Raw genomic sequence first — 14007 nt, 5'->3', positions numbered from 1 at the left:
CCTGGCTCTGCGCCTTGTCCCTATGCAGTGAGCAGACTCTTCCTGTTTGAGGTACAGCATAGCGTAAAGAGCTTGGTGAAGAAAATCATGCTCAAATAGGAGAACAGCTGGTAACTTTCTATGCAGACGTTCAGTACTGCCAGCCTTGATTTATAAAATAATTTTAAAAATATCACTTCGAAAGTTTTGGAAGTCGAAATAATTCTAATTCTCAGCAAAAAATTAAATTTACTCAAACTCTGTTTGTGAATATCTTCATGTCTCACTTTTATTTGTATATCAAAATTTTGTTTTGATTGGGAAAAAAAGGAGAATTCTTCAAAAATACTTTTTTCTATATAGTGGCTGAGTCTTGAAAATGCCTAAAACAGGTCTCTATGCCATAAAGTGCAATGCATGCTATTTCTGAAAATCTGTCATTTTCCACAAATATGAAGTGAGCCATCCAAAAAACTCCAAATGCTTTGAAGTCTTTAGAGTTTGTTTATTTGTAGGGCTTTTCTGAAAACTAAGGGCATGGATTCATTTTTATTTTTTGCAGAGGTCTTGCTTTTTCCTTTCCTGATTGGTACTTATATTCTGAACAGATCACCATACTGAAATCATGCTATGTGTCAGTAGATTGAGAGTAACATAGCATGAGCTTCTTCCATAAATATTCATGGTGATATTTGGTGACTATATCTGAGGATATTTTACTGAAATTGTGTTGTTTTACATCTTTGTCATTATTCCATTCAACTCTCATAGCATATTATTAAAGCCAGTTTGTGTACAGACACTTGATTTTCCTTCTTTTGTCTTATCCAGAGTAAGAGATTGTTTGCATCCATTAATGTCATGTTCGGGACTCCAGGGCTGGAGTTTGATGGGATGCTGTTTTTTGATGGCTATAGGAGCTCTGCGGATTTCAGAAATTAATGGTGAGACTTCAGTGTATTACAAGTTAATAAAAACTTACAGCAGGCTTTATTTATATTGAAGCGCAAAATAGATACTGAGTTTTCTTTTTAAGAGTAAATTGTTTGGGGGATTATGACAGTTAGTGAATCACTCTGCCAGGCTTTGTGGTTTTAAAGCCAGAATGCGAACACTCGAGAGCATTTTTTTCTGTCCTATTTCACTATCAAAGGCTGTACACAAACAGAGGAAACTGGCAGATGAGCTGGTCTATGGGAGGAAATAGTTAAAGTAGCTAAGAACCAGTGCTATCAAATGCATAAACAAACCTATAAAAGTAACTTTCAGGTCAACATTGTTAACTCGCTATTTTAAAACATTTCTTACAACTGATGCTGAAGAGGGAAGAGGCTAGGAAGTATGATATTTAAATGGACCAAGCCTGCTTTCTAATACCGGGAAGTTAATGAGCATGCCTTGATTTTGGTGCTCAGCATTGCAAAGGTCTTTGGGGGTGATGAAGACCAGGTTTAGCACTGCTTTACTATTAGGATCTGGGAGGAAGTGCTGCTGCTCATGCTCCCAAAACTGCTTTTGTATCTTTCCAGTTTTTAATCATTGTGAATAACACTTCTATTAGTCTACCAAAGTTTTATTTTTTTCAAGTCTGAAACAGTCGCTATCTGTATAGGTCAAGGATTTATCCATGTGCAGTGTCACGGAAATCTCCAGGAAGGGTGCATGAGCTGCCTCGTTGCAAACTCCTACTTAAGCTTTTTGTAGGAAAAAGATAAGAAATTGGTTTACAGCATCTAGGTAGACTGCTCAAATTCATCTGTGTGAGATTTCAGAATGTGTACAGGTATTCAAGCTCTAGTCTAGCTCTTTGACAATGTGTTTGCAGAATGCTAACCACTTAAAAGCAGCTTGGGGTTTTGGGTTTTGGATTTCCATGTTGCTCCTCCTCTGTTTGCAAGCCAGGCAATGCAGGATAGGGCTGATGTATGAAACTGAGAAAGCAGCTCCCTTCCTTGACCCCAGCCACTCGAGAACCAGGTGATGCAGTGAGCGCAAGGAAGGAAAATCAAAGTCACAATCCTGTAAATATTTATGTACATAGTTAAGGTTAGACATAAAAATGGTTATTTGAACTTAGTTGAACTCCTTGCACATAAAGTTAAGAATGTGTGTAAATATTTGCAGTCTGGAACCTATTTCAGGTTTCTAAAATATTTAAAGTACTTTCAAAAATACGTTTTTTAGTAAAAATACTGCGAAGCCCCGTGCTGCAACAAGATGTGTTCAGAGAACGCAAACCTGGCCACATGCATGATTCCTCCCAGCAGCAGCAGCAGCAGCAGGCCAGGTAACAGCCGGTTTCCAGACCCGTGCTTGTCTCTTGTCGAACTACTGGGGCGCTCTCGGCAAGAGTTAAGTGTTTGGTTGGAGGGCAGGAGGTTTGGCTTTGGGTCACTGAACTCAGGGCTGCGGTTGTCTGATTCAGCTAATTCTTCCCCTGCAGACTTCTCGAGTAACTTTGAACAGATTGCACAGGCTCCAAGTACCTGCCTGTCCCAGTAATAAAATGGGGTTAATTATGCAATCTTTCTTCCAACTTTTGCCTGGACTTCCCCTGTTTTGGTGCAGAAGCTAGTTTCAAAGCGCTATTGTTAGATGAGTAAATGGAGAACTCACTAGATGTGCAGGTGCTTGGCTACCTGGAAATGTGAAAGATGGGGCTCATCGTGTTTCTGTAGGGTCTCGTAAGCACAGTGTATGTCAGTCCTCTCGAGAGCTGTGACTTTTACTTATTTTTTTAGCTCCTGGTACAAAGGAAGCAGTGCTGTCCTAGCAACCTGCTGTCTTCATTTGTGCTTTGAGTGCATTTTGTGTGTGTGTGTACAGACGTATATTTTTTAGTAGCGAGCAGCTGCGGACATGTGCATGCCAGCCATGTGCTGACGCTGTGCCGGCTCCAGCTCTCGCCCACCCGCCCACTTTCCTTCCTTCCTTCCGTGGAGAACTGGCAAACAAACGGCAGCCTCGGTGCCTGCGCTGCTCAGGCAACGGCCCGCCGGGGGGGCTGGATGGGGGAGAACATTTGGATGCCAGATCAGTGTCTCATTAGGCGTTTCTTTAGCGTATTTTACAAGTCTGCGGACAAACAGTAGTTAAGACTCAGATGAAGAAAAATTTATATGCTCCCTGCAGGAAAGGGGGCTCGGGCTGGGCACTGCTGCTGCACCCAGGCTTGTCCCACACTGTTGCTGGAGGTGCTGCAGTGTGCCCGAACAACCTGGCAGGAGGAGGGGCGGCTGGCTCTGCCCAGGTTCAGTTTTGAAACCCTAGTTCAGTTAATTGACTGCTTTCTACTCGGAGATGAGGTTTAACGGCGCAGAGTACAAAATGCAGGAGCAAGTCTGAAATCAGGCTGAATTTACCCCCAAACTGTTTTAATGAATGGTAGTTTTGCCAAGTCATATGACTGAGTCAGCTGACTTTAATGGTGTTTTTAAGCGAGTGTTAGAGGAAGCATTAAGCTTATGTTTCCTCATTGCTGTTGCTGTGTTTTTACCATATTAGGGTCTTAATGATAATGTTTTCATTTATTTTTTCCACAAACAAGATGACCTTGGCAGCCAGTGACCTGCTTGTAGTCTCTGGCATGGCGGTGGTGCAGTGGGGGAACTCCTCAAACCCGTTCAGTATTGCCACGCTGGGGTAGGAGGTACCCCACACCAGCTGTGAGGAGGGAGGGATTGGAAGCGCCATCCAGGAGGAACAGGGTGCTAGTTTTGGGGGCCTGATGCTATGGCAGGGGGGACAAGCAGCTGGTCCCCCACTTGGCTGCATTTTGCTGCACAGCTGGAAGCCGAGGGGGGTTGCTCTAGTGGGGAAAGCCAGCCCTGGCACCCCCGTAACTGCAGGGTGCAGACAGGCAAGGGGCTGCCTCAGGTGCCTTCCAGCAAACAAATGGTTAAATGTGGGCCTGTGTCTTCTATATATGAAAAAGACGTAAATAAGTAGCGCCAGGCCTTGCTGACCCACATCGCAATTGCTGGCCAGAGAAATACTCAGCGTGCTTGGGCTGCACATACTTGGCGCTGTGCTCTGCCTCTGTGTGTTGCAGCTGCCGTGCTGCAGTTGCAAGCTTAATGAATAAAACTGACGTACAGAGCTCTTAGGTGTAGGTTTATTTTTATTTTCGCTGTTTTTGTGGGGTAAGGGAGAAATTAGTTGTGCCTTTTTAATCTGGGATTGCCATGCAAAGAGGGTTTGTGTGAGAACTGCAACAGTAAACTGGTGCCTTGGGAGGATTGCCTGACTCTGAAGTTGCTTGGTCTGTTTCCCCTTGCTTGGTCTGTTTCCCCTCTGTGTAGACCATGAGGGGTGCATGGGTGGGTGAAAAAACTCCTAGTGTGGGTCTGTGGGTTCCTGCTCTTGCCTATGCTGTTGGCTGTGAGGCTGTGACCATGCGAGCAGCAATTTTATTTACGTTGGTCTGCTTTCAGCCTGTTGCAGTAGATCTGTTTCACTTGTCGCTTTGTAAATCATTATATAGGATTAGGCCTTTTACCAGCTTTTAAGAATTCTGCAGTCATTTTAAGGACTTTCCCCCTGCCTGGCTCAGCCGAGCGGCGGCGTTCCTCCTTGCAGAAATGACGCTGTGCGTGATGAGGAGGAAATGCTCCCTGGAAGGCGACCGACATTTTCAAAAGTGCTGTTCCACAAAGGAGACTTTGAACTGTGCTAAGCCTTTAAAAGTTGAATAATATTTTGAATGTTACTGTTCTAATGTTTTCCTATTGTCATGGGAGACTTGGATTGAGTCCCAGGGTTGTGGTTAACTTTGCCTCCAACTCTTAGGCCTTATTTATTACTGCTGAGGAGATGAACTTAAAGCTATTTCAGTCCTCTCTTTTTCAACTCTTAAAATCAGTCTTAAGGTGTTCTAAGATTCTTTTTCTTAAACAAAAAAAGCTGAAAAGTGGCTGATTTTTTTTTAAACTGAGGGATCATGGTGAGGTGCTGCCTCCACGTGCTGCCAGGGTTGTTGCCTCGTGCTGTGTAATGGCCGGGCCTGGCACGCTCCCCAGGGCATTTGGGAATACGAGTAATAAAGGTAGTTAGAAACACCATATGGAAAGATCAGACACGGTATACAGAGGCTAAAATTAGTCCCACCCAAGTAAAAGGTTTGCGTTTCTCCCAAGTATTGCTTTTAATGACAACTTCAGTGTCCAAAGGCACAGGGCAGGTACACCGCAGCTGCTGGGGGAGAGAATGGGACTGACTGAGGCCTAGGTCTGGCACAGCTGAAAATGCATCAACTGGGCAAGCATTGTTTGTCCAGCGTTCAGTGCTCCTGATTCTTCAGAGCTGTAGTTGGAAACTCTTCTGTGTTTACCTGACAAATGAAATATGAAAAATCTGTAAACGTTAGGGGAGGAGGTAGCCCAGAAGTTCAAAGAGGTGGGGGTTTAATTGGCAGAGGACACAACCCATGGTTGTGGTTTCCTTTAAAGTCAGGTGAGTCCTCTTCCATTTCACGGCCTCTTGAAGGTACAGCTAGAGGATCAATTTCAGTGGGATGAGTTTTTTTAGGAAATGAAGTTGATAAATACTTTAAGGACACAGGCTCTGTAAATTCTCAGAAAGCTGTCTGATGTATAATAAGTAACTTCATCATCCTCCTATGTGTTGGTCAAATCAGGACTTCCATTGTTATGTCCCCCTCATGCACCGCCCTGTGCTTTTATTTGGCATAAGGTATGATTTATTTGACATAGGATAATCTGCATATGGTTGCCATGACGGTATTTGAACTTCTGCTTTGAGGATGCAGGGTCTAAGGCTTCCATTGGTCGGTGAAGTCTCCAAGGGCTCATTTTCCATTTATATATACTTCCTGTCCATCCCCAGGAGCCTAATTATTAATTTAATAATATGTAATAATGGCTTATCAGACCAGATTGTTGGTGTAACTTGCTTTTGCCATACGTCAATGTATGTTAAAAGCATTTGTTGGTTTAAACTGCAAGCTCAGTATGCTTCTCTACTGAATAACTATTCCTTTTAGGCTTCTGAAGGAATAGAAATCCTTTTCTATTTAGCGATGTTAAGTGTGTGCTAAATGCAAAATAAAGGTGGTTTCATAGTTAGGTTTTTGGTCCAGGTAAAAAATGTAATAAATTAATCATGAGGCAGAGGAAGGGGAAGAACCTAATCAGATGCTAAAGAGACTTCATGAATATTAAGTACTTTCCACTTAAGCAGTCTTTTTAATAATGTGAAACATTAATAGCAGTATGATTGCATGCATCTACACCAGCTGTATAAGCGAGATAAAAGCCCCAGTTTAACGTGATTTTTATCAGCTTGCTCATGCTAGTGTTCGACTTACAGAAGAAGTCAATTTGCATGTTGGAAAACAGCTTTCTAACAAACAGAATTGGCTGTATGCACAAATAAATAGCCTAAGTGTCGCTTAATTCTTGATCTAGGGAATAATAGAGTAACTGGTGGTGGTTAGACTACTTCAGGTTTTTGTTCCCCTCCTCCCCCCTCCGTGGTGTTCAGCCTTAGTGCCTAGAGTTGCACTTAGTGGTTCAAGAATAAACCTGTAAATGCATGTTGAATATTTTCTGGTAACTAATTATAGGAACTGTTTGTTCCCAAGTTAATGAATTCCCTATTAGAGTTCCCTGCATTTAGCCTGTTACATGCGTTGCAAAATAATGATTGTGATTTTTTTTAACGTGTGTGCTGTAAATGTAAGTTGTGCCAGTAATGTAGAAGCTGTACTTGTGACTTTTCTCTATGCTGTTCATGGATGTTTAAATTTATGCCCATTCCCATCAGGAAGATACTTGGAAAGGTCTGCTTCCTTGAACCAATTGTGTTTTCCTGCCTGGTTTTCTTGCTCTTTTGGGTACTCCAAAAGGGCATTCTGATGAGGTCCCTTTAACTTTTGAAGATGGGAATGAACATGGGTGAAAGTTTTATACATGTTTAAGTGGATAAGTAGATAGCGTTTAAAAAACAAAACAAAACAAGAAACATAAACCAAACCTCCAGCTTCAGGCTTGTCTCTACTATTTCCTGCTTAGAACGGCTGGACTGCTCTGCCCCTTCCTCCGACATTTCTGCTCCTGTTTGGGAGCAGCTGAACTGCTGAACCGGTTGCCTGTACTGAAGTGAGCTGGGATCCGTTTCATTTGCTCTTGGCATTGCAGGCTGGGATCTGTAAAGAATCAGCAGCAGCCAAACTGCTCCTCTGGCACGTGTCAGGTGAGCAGTCTGGAGCAGGGATTTACCTCCAAATTTGTGAATCGGAGCATGCAGTAAAAACTGGGATCCATTCAAGACCATACTGTAATACAGGTAATTCTTCTGGGTATGTTCACTCTTTGCTTGGGGAGCGGAGTCTGAGAGTAGAAAGCAGGTTAAGGAAACCTCATATATCTTCCACGGAGAAGGATGTGTTGCACACCTCTAAAAATAGTGGATTGTCAGAAAATAAGAAAAAAAAATAGGAGCAGCATTTCCTACGACTTGTTTGTGTAAGGTCTGGGCTGTTCTGTATCTAGAAGCAGTTTCTTATTCTGTGTGTTTGCTGGTGACGAGCTCTTTTTCTACGTTGCTTGTAATTTGAGATCTCGCTATGGAGTTAGGGAGGAGTTTCTATAGAACCAGATATGGTACTGTCTTTTGTAGCATTTTTTTTTTAAAGCATTCGTATTGATCTGTTTGAAAATCCATCTACTTTAATAACTCTAATTCATTTCTTACAAAACTCAAAACGACTAAATTGCTGTTGTCAAGTTTAAAAACAAAAAAAAAGGGAAGAAAGGTAAATGGGAAAGGATCTTACTCTACATTACAGCAGTTCTTGTTTGTCCCATCTGTCTTCACCTTGCCACTGTTACAGACCTTGACTGTTAATGGTGGTTTACTCACTTATTTTAACTACAAACACTGGAAAATGTTGTTTGGGACTTGGGAAAAGATGAAGTTAAAAGATTAAAAAATAGAGAAGGAAAACTGTATTTCACTTTTGCTTTTTAAGGTGATATGGAACCTTTAAATGTCTCTTCTTAAAATTATGACAGCTTTTATTTGTTCTCTTTCAAATCTTAGAAGTGACAAGAGTAATCCTCTGGTGGGTTTCGTTGCCAAGCTCGGTGGGGCTGGGGGGAAAGGACATAGTGACTTTGGGGACGTTTGGCAATAGATCCTGGATATTTCTGGGAGATCCCTTCCCAAATACTTGAAATTTGAACTTAGGTATATATTTACAATATGTGGTTATGGCTTAAAAAAGCCACTATAACTTGATTTGTTGTATTGCATTATGGCATCTTTTTAGTAGCTGTGATAGTTGTGTTATCTGATTTATTTCGTTTTCAGTGGAGAAAGTTTTGGATGAAAAGGACAGTGTAAATTGGGCTATTTGCTACACAAAAATGTGTACCTGTTCTTCATGATACCTGTGGAAACAATTTCAGTCTATATGGCAATGTAAGTTATACACTCTTACACACCCATGATTTTATCTCGTCAACAGCAGGGATTTATAAGACTTTAGGGAAACTGCTTTTCTGGGAGCTGAAGGCACGGTGGGTCTATTTGTAGCTTGCTTGGGCAAATTAGTGAATATTAGTGGTGCACTGTTTATCACACCATACTGTGTAAGCCCTTTTAGTTATCGACCCATAACTCACAGGTTACACAGTGGTATCTGAGTGATTTGGAGCTCTCCTGGAGGGAGAATGGAGTGGCGTGAGGCTGCGGTAACCATATTTTGCCTTAGTGTTTTGTGCATCAGCTGTGTAGCGTTTTTAGTTATTGCTAAAATTTGTGGTAGGAAGCTGCCTGAAATGAAATGTGAGGAACTCTGTATAATAATAAAATCAATTGGACTGTTTCCCCAGTAATTCTAGAGACTGATGCATCATTAATGTTGGTAATACAGTGGCTGTCAGATCACAAACTTCTCAATAAATGTGCAGCTGGCAGGCTTTGATGGAAATTGGAGGCAAGCAGAGAATGAGATTTAGGGCTTTGATATATGGCATGTCAGCCATGCGATGAAGTTTTTATCAATTTCTGTCACTTCTGTCTCTTATGCTCACTACATATGTGGTCTTCCTTGTAGTTTCTATTGGTGGCTGAAATGATAACTGCACCTTTTTAATGTTTAGTAATGGAAATAGTGGTTAAAAGCCAACTTCAGTTTTAAATATGTTGCTTTGTTACACGGTGGTATCGCATCAGAAATGTAATGCTATAATCAGCTACTACACAGCGAGCGATTCATTTGTAATAATACTTCTGATGGAAATTGAAAGCAGAACTAGTCATCAAGGAACCTGTGCTAAAACAAGAGCGAGGCCATGGTTTAGTATCCTAATTAACAACCTGTACTGGGGAGGCATCAGGAGAACCAGTTGAGTGGCTTTTCCAGTCCTCCCAAATGTGTTTTTTCATGTTTGTGTTTTAAACTGCTTAGTAAATCAGGATTTCTCTGTATCTTTAGACTAACTCATTTGAAAGACCTTCCTAGTCTTAGAGCAGCTGCTCAAAAAAATCAAGCGGGTATGTTGCAAATCCCTGTCAATGCTGGTTTAGGTCACAATTACATAAACAGCTGGAAAGTGGCACAAATATCTGCAACATAAAGGAAAGATAAACATGCTAGTTTGCTAAGAGTAAACACTGATAAGGAAGTTTGAATTCGAACACCCTCAGCTGCTGCGTTGTGAGGAACACAAGCTTTCGTCGTGGGCTGCACTGATTTACGCTTTCCTTCAGTTGATGTTTGAGCCCTGATCTTCACAATCCTGTAACAAAATCAGGTTTGCAGAAACACAAATGAAATACTTGTGCATAGTAGGGATGAGTTTGTGACTTTGCATCGCATTAGCAATAGCTTTGGGTGGCTCCGGGCCAAAGCTGGCCTAAATTTTTTCCCAGTTGTAACTCCTTGCGAGCAGGGTATGGCAAGTGTGCAAGTGCACTTTGAGCTGTGCTGTTGCAGGGGAGGACGTGCCCCTGCTGCACAGAGCTGCTGTTAATTCCTGCTCTTTAAAAGATTTGACAAAAATGTTTTTTTTCTTGTTTAGATTTTGACAAAATCTTACCTCTAAATGGAGGGTAAAATGAAAATTTGGAGGTATAGGTCCTTGGAAGCTGTTCCGCACATTCTGAAGCGTCTGTGAAAAAGGGCATATTCCTGCACCATTTCTGAGAGATCCCTCGAGTAGCAGAGGCTCCTGAGAACTTCTCATGAAGTAAATTGAGGGGTAAGATTCTTTACAACAAACAAACAGAAAAAAACCAACCCGGCTCTCAGGAGAAGTTTTGAGTAACTCCAAAAACGTAGAGAAATAAAACGATCCTCAAAAAATCAATAAAATGAACATGCAGATATTTTATATACAAACTTCAAAGCGTAATCACTTCTCCCTCTCCCTACCCCCACACCAGGGCGGAGGTAGCTGGTAACTCTCATGCCTGAAATCCCATGGCAATTATTAGTAATATAACACTGCATAAAATGTATTACAGTTTAGTTAAAAGAAATGCCCTTTTAAAAATTGATAGACTGATTCTCTGTGGGCAGATTCCAGACTTAAAGAGGACTTCTTTTGAGCGTAACCCAGCTTTTTTCAGTAGTTTGTAGCTTGGTAATGCCTTACTCACGCTCCTGGGTTTGCTGTCATTACAGCTGCAATGGTTCTTTTGAGCTGTGATGAACTGGCAGAAGTTTGGAGAAAAGTCTTTGGCCCGTTTTGCCCCTCTGGGATTGCTTGTGCCCTGTCCAAAAGCAGTTTTTAGTTGTGAACACCTGCAGAGGAGGCAAGGTAATAAGCGTGCTGATTCACTGGTGCCCAATATAGCCTAGTGGTGTTGCTGTGTGAATACCGGTGGTGAATACCTAGGACTGTTTGGGCATGCCAGCAGTTTTAGGGAGGGTGAACAGAAGTTTTTTTCCTGAGCACTGACAGGAATTGCTGCATCTCTAAGCTGTGGATCAAATGCCTCATATAATCTTGTAAGTCATCTGTCCCGGTAATTTGCAGTGCACATCAACACCTAGCGTCCCACAACAGCATAGAATGAAAGGTTGTGGTTCATGTGCAAAAAAAAAAAGGGGGGGGGGGCCTGCACATATCCAAGAGACATTTTTTCAGCTTTATAAAAGCAGTAATATTTGAATAGTAAAATCATTTCCTCCCCAGGTGATAGGCCAAATGCACACGAATCAAAGCAAAAGATTTTGTTTTTTATCCCTTCTGCAGCTTGAAAAGAGTAACACACAAAGTAAAGGACACTGGAAACAGTATTTCTCAGGAAGGTTTTAATTCCAGTTCTAACTAGTGTACTTGGTGTATCTTTAACTCCTCCTGTGGTCTTAAACCTATTTGCTCACCTCTCGTCTGTTCCCACTTTCCTCAGAGCCCTGGAATTGGCAGCTGCGTTTAGGAAGAAAGCTGTAATGCAAGTCCAAACTTGTCTTGTGAATATGTGCATGTGATGATTTGCTAGCTGTACTGTAAACATACTCGATGGTTTAAATGTAGGTGCCGACCCTCATTCGACTCACTGATAATTACCTTTTTCTTTAACTCAGAATAATTGGACATACTTGTGATATTATCTACATATTTGACTTTCTTAAAATGACTTCATGTCAGAAACTTTTTGGTATGATATGGTTTTACTTTTTTCCTCTTTCTTGCTCTACCTTTCAGTTTCTTTCTATATTTCATCCCCTGCAGAGAGTCTGTGTTGGAGACTTTGTTCCTGTGAGTTTGGTTAAAGCTCTGTAAGTACACTTGATGTATTCTAATGTGAGGGGAATTGCCTAAATAGATTTCATTCTGCATTAGCCCCTTAGAAGAGCTCATCTGAACTTGTGTGTAAGAGTTTCCAGAAATGACATTTGGATTTTTAGTTGGATTTGATTCATATTTGTTTCATTTTTGTAAAGCTTATCTTTCCTTTTATGGGTTAAACAGTTGTGTTTGTGTATGGGTAGACAGTATTCGTTTTAGTTTTCTTTCAAAAGCAGGGCTCTATCTGGCACATGGTCTCACAGGCAGATGAAATGATGAGGAATATATGGTGATGTCAAGAAGAATAGATGATAAAATTATTAAATTATGTTGCATTGTCTAATCTGCTCACACAGCTTTCCTGTTACAAGTGACAAACTAATATGCCATCAAACTTGACAGCTCTCTTAGTTTATTGTAGAAATTTGACACAAACTGTCGTTCATGTGCTCTAGAAGTGATGTGTTTCAGATAACAGGAAATACATTCCTGTGGCACCTTATAAAACTGCTCAGTTGGCCGAGTGTTACATGAAAGGCAGCTTGGAGTCCAGTTCATAATAACAAATCTGTGTTAGACTGGATACGTGCTCTGGTCCTCCGGCTTTCCTTGCATAGGGGTTGGTGGAACCATTATTTCAGAATTAATGATTTGGTTAGAAGAGAGTCTGAAAGTACATCTGGCGTTGTTCCTGAAAATAGTGTGGTGGTGCCAAGCCTTGTGGTAGCTTTGTAATGGGACTGATGAACACGTGACCGTTAGCTGGCTGCCACTGGTCACATCTTAGAAATCAACTTCTCTCCAGAGGCTAAGTGGTTTGCCATTACGCTGACCCACTGCTCCACTGAGATAATACCAATCAGCTGAGAACATCCTGACTTCATAAAATGCATCCAAGGCAAATTGCTCAGACTAGAGTGAACTTGAAGCTGCTTTTTTTGTGCAGTTTCTGCTGATGGAAGATAGGACTATATGTTATATATACACACAGGATTTTGCATATCATTGGCTGTCTTGACACGATGGGTCTGTATGTTGTGGCTGTCTCACTGGTGGAGAATGCACTCAGACCAGACTTGTTCCGATACAACATTTATTCCACGCGCTGGTAATCTGCCTGCACCATTCTGTAAAAGGCAAATCATTGTAAGCCAGGTAGAAGAATAAAGAGGGTCTGTATTGTGTTTTACTCTGGGCAGTTCTCAAGTGCAGTTCTAAAAAAAACTGAGTGAGCAGTTTTGTATTGATAAGGGTTTCTCTCCCTTTCTAAGGTTAAACGCCAATCTGTACACAGAATTCCAAAAGGACTAGAGGTTATCTTCCCAAATTCTCCTTTGGGAAGATGGCTTCTGTCCCTTGGATGAACTTAACTACTTTATTTCCATCTGTTTGCTCTCTGGTGCATTGTCAGAAGATGATCTGATATTTAAAATTTCTTGCCTCTATACTATTCTGCTCATATTAAAATCTTGCCAAAAGTGCTGATCCAGATTAGCAAGAACACGATATATCCATGAAGTATCAGGCATGATAAAAATTAGTTTTAACACATAGGATCAGGGCCATTAAGATTGCAAACCAATTAGAGACCGAATTAGCCTTGAATTACGACCGATTTTCATATCTTCTTGAGATGGAAAGACAAATATGTAGTAATAACCAAAGAGACACCTTTTAAAACTTCAAAATTCTCCAAGAAGGAGAAGAGCTGGAGTAAGATGAGGTTGCCTTTGTCTTGTTTTCCTCTTCAAAATATATCATCTATCCAGTGTTCTTGGAATTTAGCCTTAGTTTTCTCTGGGTGTTTCAGGAAAGAGACACACTGCTAAATGATCATTCTTGACAAGGTGATGATAACACTTAGGTATCTAAGTTGTTTTATGGAGCTTACTGGCACCCCACAATTATGCTGTTGCCTTCCAGCCACTGCACACTTGTGTACACTGTATTTTAAGACTTTTTTTTTTCTGAGGAGTGCATTAAGAGTGTTTTAGTTACAGGCATCAGAAGACATATTAGGTGAAAGTTTAGAATTTTTTCTTTAAGGTTTACTGTTGTATTAAACCATTACAACTTATCTAAGTTCTCCTAAAACTCTTTAAAACCTCTGGATTGGTTGATTTGATTTCTTTCCTGGGGAAGAAGCATCTCTCAGATTGCAGCCTTCACGTTGGGTCAGAAGAGTTAAGTGCGTATCGTTGCCTTTGATCCATTTGCCTGGAGATAAATCCTCAGTATTGGATGGTCTGTGGGGGGGTGTGTGCTT

General features: G+C 41.2%; 1 protein-coding gene across 25 annotated transcripts in view; it reads left to right on the top strand.

Annotated features, from left to right (window-relative positions):
- ZMIZ1 (zinc finger MIZ-type containing 1) overlaps positions 1-14007 on the top strand; it is a 347690-nt gene that overhangs the window by 17385 nt on the left and 316298 nt on the right. For 11 of the 25 annotated variants that reach the window (XR_007708536.1, XM_050711831.1, XM_050711822.1 and 8 more), the window contains exon 1: positions 7043-7284. The exons of 9 other annotated variants lie outside the window; for them this stretch is intronic. The gene's annotated coding sequence lies outside the window, so the exon portion shown is untranslated. Of the gene's footprint in view, positions 1-6834; positions 7285-14007 lie in introns of those variants that run through there. 5 more of the 25 variants (XM_050711828.1, XM_050711815.1, XM_050711829.1 and 2 more) reach the window with 5 other exon arrangements.

Source organism: Cygnus atratus, chromosome 7 (genome assembly GCF_013377495.2).
Source record: "Cygnus atratus isolate AKBS03 ecotype Queensland, Australia chromosome 7, CAtr_DNAZoo_HiC_assembly, whole genome shotgun sequence".
Lineage (NCBI taxonomy): Eukaryota > Metazoa > Chordata > Aves > Anseriformes > Anatidae > Cygnus > Cygnus atratus.
This window is presented reverse-complemented; position numbering and strand designations above follow the sequence as displayed.